Source organism: Lipotes vexillifer, unplaced genomic scaffold (assembly GCF_000442215.2).
Source record: "Lipotes vexillifer unplaced genomic scaffold, Lipotes_vexillifer_v1.1 scaffold572, whole genome shotgun sequence".
In the NCBI taxonomy this organism is placed as follows: Eukaryota; Metazoa; Chordata; class Mammalia; order Artiodactyla; family Lipotidae; genus Lipotes; species Lipotes vexillifer.
In genome coordinates this window covers 728,907-733,926 of record NW_006771270.1, presented here as the reverse complement: position 1 = coordinate 733,926, position 5,020 = coordinate 728,907, and positions in this window count along the sequence as shown.

The following is a 5,020-nucleotide window of genomic DNA, read 5'->3' as shown; positions in this document are numbered from 1 at the left end:
TTTCCCTAAGAAAGAATTTCTTGCTTCATTGTCTTCTTAGATGCTTCTGGTCAAGATGGAGTAACAGTGACCACTTTCTACTCTCCCTTCTGAAACAACTGCAAAATCAGACAAAATATATGAAACAACAGGTCTCAAGACACTGGAAATTAGGACTGTGATCCCTGAGATATGGGAAACTAATGAGGTGGAGGTCACTGCCCCAGCTTACTGCCTGCAGAAAGTTTCTAGGCTATAGTTCAGAGAGTGAAAGCTCAGGTACAGTTTGGCAGTCTCCATGAGGTGAATACAGAGCTGGGACCCTAGGGAGGGCAAGAAAACTAGAGACTGTAAAGCAGAATACCAAAGAGGACAGAGTTTCATAGACAGAAAATTCTAAAATCTGCAAAGCATTCTTTTTGAGTACTCAGCTGAATACTTATCAGCTTATTCCTGTGAGGAAACACTTGAGACTGGAGAAATATTCACCCCAAAGTATTAGAGGGAACAAGCCTTAGAGCTCACATAGGGCCAGAAAGAGTATCTGCTCCTACCAACCAGAGTGAAAAACATCAAAATTCACAAGGCATTAGGTAGAGTACTCAGACAAGTTTTGCCTCAGTAGGTGCAAAAAGTGAACCCTAGACTAAATGCCGCTCTGGTCCTGTGTACAAAGCTTAAAAACAAGATCCAAAAGGATCAAACTATTTCCAATTAACTTAACCATGTCTCAGAACAAAGCTCATGAGTACTTATAAGAATACAAAAACATTCAGCACCCAAAGTGGTAAAACTTACAATGTCTAGCATCCAACAAAAAATTACCATGTGGGACTTCCCTAGCAGTCCAGTGGTTAAGACTCCACACTTCCACTGCAGGGGGCATGGATTCCATCCCTGATCAGGGAACTAAGATCCTTCAGGCCACGTGGCATGTGCATGGCCAAAAAAATTTTTTTAATAAATAAATTTAAATTTTTTAAAATTAAAAAGTTTTAATTTTTTAAATTTAAATATTTTTAATTTAAAAAATTAAAACAATTTAAAATGTTTTTAAATTAAAAGTTAAAAAAAATTTTAATTACCGTGTCTGCAAAGGAGCTGGAAAATACCAACTATTAAGAGGAAAATAACCATTTGAAATTTTTAAAATTACGTTTAAAAAATTTATTAATTTATTTATTTTTGGCTGCGTTGGGTATTCTTTGCTGCGCCCAGGCTTTCTCTAGTTGCGGTGAGCAGGGGGCTACTCTTCGTTGTGGTCAGCGGGCTTCTCATTGCGGTGGCTTCTCTTGTTACGGAGCATGGGCTCTAGGTGCCAGGGCTTCAGTAGCTGTGGCTCGCAGGCGGGCTCTAGAGTGCAGGCTCAGTAGTTGTGGCGCTCAGGCTTAGTTGCTCTGCAGCATGTGGGATCTTCCCAGACCAGGACTCGAACCTGTGTCCCCTGCATTGGCAGGCAGATTCTTAACCACTGGTGCGGTGCGGGTGCCGGTGCCGGTGAGCAAACGCCTAGACTTGCGGATTGAATTTGTGGACTTGGGCTGTAAACCGCCGGAGTGACTGTTGGAAGGACGGGGCCTCCCAGGGATTCCGGGCTCAAGTCAGCGCAAGATGAACAGCTTTAAAAACGCGGCATGGGGGTGCGGCCAGCTTTTCCTTAAGTTCATGTTCATTTGCCCTGAGGGTCGTTCCAAAGCAAAGCTCGAAGTCGACTTGTGGGTTGAAATACCAGGACCCCGTGACGGCTGTGCAGCGCTGCCGAGCAGACACTTGTGGGACCCCTGCGCCCGCCGGTTGTCAGTGTCCAGACCCTTGTCCCCTTTCAGAAAGCCGGGCTCGGGTGGCGACCTTGAGACCCACCCCTGGGTCTGGCCTCCGTGGGGCCGCCACCTGGGCCTTGCTCCTTCTGCCCCGTTGAGGAGCCCGAGGGCCCACGAATTGGAGGAGGGTCCCGTGGTGGTCTGCCTTGGTATTCCCTGAAGCAAAAGTTCAGTAGGCAGCAGGAGCACATAAGTACGTTTTGGAGAAGATCGTTGAAAACTCTGAGAGTGAATTTTTAAGTTTAATTAAGATTTTAAAAATCTTTATATTATCTGAATTTGGGGAGCTGCTAATTTATTCTTTAAAACAAGATTTTTACGAGACAAGACTTAGCCAAATACATTGTATAATATGTATTTAAAGCCACAACCACAGTTTAAAAATCCTGTAATCTCCCCTTAAATTTCGACATTGACTATTTTCTTTGAAATAAATTAAGAACCTTCTCGGTTTTTTCTCACAAAAGACCCAAGGAGTGTATTATAAACTGCCTTAAAATCACTCCTATTATCAAATCATTTAGTTTCTAACATTGTATATTTTATTTACTGGTTCAGATTTGTTAGAGTTTTTGTCAGAGTTATGAGTGCCCTGAGCAGGCTCTGTCTGAAGCCACAGTCCTTCTCAGATGGGACTGGAACTTGAACCCAGGATCCCTGATTTAGGAGGGGATTCAGACCCACTGTCTTTTAATTAAAACCGCTCACCTGGTGTCAGGACTTAAACTGAAGCTCAGGTTCTTTTGTCTCGTTGCAGAAAGAATTCAGCATGAGGCAGAGTGGTAAGCTGAGTTTATTAGCATAGGACACTTGTAGGAGATACAAGCAGGCAGGCAAGGGAGCGCAACCCTGAGAAGAAAAGGGGCTGCATTTTTGTAATCAAAGAAAGAGTGGGGAGGGGAGAAGACCACCTTCTTCTTCATATGTGCCCGATGCACAGTGAGGCCAAACAATCCCAAAATGTCGGAGTTTGGAGCAGAGAAAGGTTTATTGCAGGGCCATGCAAGGAGACTGGTGGCTCATGCCTTTAAAACCCTGAACTCCCCGAAAGCTTTCAGCAAAGCCCTTTTATAGGAAAGGTGAGAGAGGGGTGTGGTTAGTTGTTGCAAACTTCTTGGTGTCAGATCCTTTGTTCTTTTTAAATTTGTTTTTATTTATCTTATTTTTGGCTGTGTTGGGTCTTCGTTGCTGCACGCGGACTTTCTCTAGTTGTGGCGAGGGGGGCCTACTCATCGTTTTGTTGCACAGGCTTCTCATCACGGTGGCTTCTCATTGCAGAGCACGGGCTCTAGGTGTGTGGGCTTCAGTAGTTGTGGCACGTGGGCTCTAGAGCACAGGCTCAGTAGTTGTGGCACACGGGCTTAGTTGTTCTGCAGCATGTGGGATCTTCCCGGACCAGGGCTCGAACCCCGTGTCCCCTGCATTGGCAGGTGGATTCTTAACCACTGTGCCACCAGGGAAGCCCCAGATCCCTTGTTCTTGAGGTCAGGTCACGGTCAGGTCACAATGTTCCTGTAAACCTCCACCAAAACAAGTGTTATTCTCTGTTCTGACAAGAAAGGGCAAGGTCCTAAGGCTCAGCTTTCACCCTCTGAGGCCCAGGCCCTGGCTAAGAGGGAGTCCCTGGGCGGGCCAGTTACCCTGCATGGGAACGTTCGTCCAGCACCTGGTCTGGGTCTTCCGACCAGTGCCCAGGCTCGACCAGTGGGTGGCCACGGAGAGGGCTCTGGAGCTCTGCAGGACACAGCCCTCAGCCTGTCCCCGGGACCCCCAGCTCACCTGCCAGTCCTTAGGCTGGAGGGCCTGGAGGGCCCGGGGGAGAAGGCCACGATCCACCTCTCACCATACTCTGCCTCCAGGACCTGTGTGACTGACTGTTAGATGTGTGGGACCTCTAACCACCATGCTAAGGGTCACACACTAACAACTTCATGCCTGCCCCACCCCTGTTACAGGCTTACATCATGCTCCTCCTTGAACCCTATATGATCTAACTGGGACTGTCATGGCGCTATTCAAATCGTATGTATATTAGCAAAAGTGTGGTAACATATACTAAAATGTGGTAATTCATTCAGGTTTCAGTGTAATGTCCCCCTTCACCTAGTTTCTTTTTCCTTTCACCTATTCCTGTCTTGGCTACATGCAGAAATGCTACTCGTCAAGGATCATTAACTCCCTGACTTCATGTAACAAGATTCAAACCCCATGTCTATTGTCTTGTGTTTTAACTGTAAGAACTTGTAGCTTGAGTGTGCCTGGTGCTTGGATGCACCTGGTCTTCCTTCAAGGTAGTGTAGATTGTTGCTAAGTTACTGGATTCTTTTCTTGAGTGCTCATTAGCTTACAGCAGTCTCCCAAACTCCCTTAAAATTCCCTCTTTGTCTTTAATCCTCTGGTAGGATTTCTAAACTATTTAATTATCCTACTCTATCCCTATTTCATTTTCACTGCTGAATAATACTCCATTATGCAAATATACTATAATACATTTATCCATTGTTGTGTCAATAAATAATTTGGTTGTTTTCCTGTTTGGGGCCATTGCAGATAGTGAGTCTATGAGCACTCATGAGCATATCTCTAAATATATATATATGGGTATATATATATATATATATATTATAAATATAAACACTATATATATAGTGCTTATATATTTTTTTAAAAATATGACTAGAAGATGTGAAGGTCAATGAATATAGATTTCTGAGAAGATCCTGAAATGGACTTTGTTTTTCTGGACTTTTCTTGAAGTTACGATTGATTTTCTTTTGTCTGATATTATCTCAGGCTTTCCTTTTCCAAGGTGCATGCATATCACCAACACTACTCTTCAGCCTATCAGTCATGGTTAGCATCACATGTTGGCTTTTGAAAGGAAAAGTGAGAAAAGAGAGGTTTGATTGTGTTTTTGTTCAAAAATGGAAGTGAGGCTATGAGAAAGGGAGAATATTTGATGAGGGAACCATACAAGAATGCAGAGGCAAGGAAAAGTGACAGTAAAATAAGAGGACACATAGGTACAGGTGAAAAAGGAATTTCCTGTATAAGTAAATGTGAGTTCATAATTAGAAAGGGAAAGAAGAGACTTGAATATGAACACAAGAAAGGATGTGGAAACAGAAATTGCTAGGTCAAACAGCCTTCTGCACCAACCTCTAGTGGGTCTACTCGGCCAGAGCATCTATTTGTTGAATGCAGGATATTCAAGATGGGCA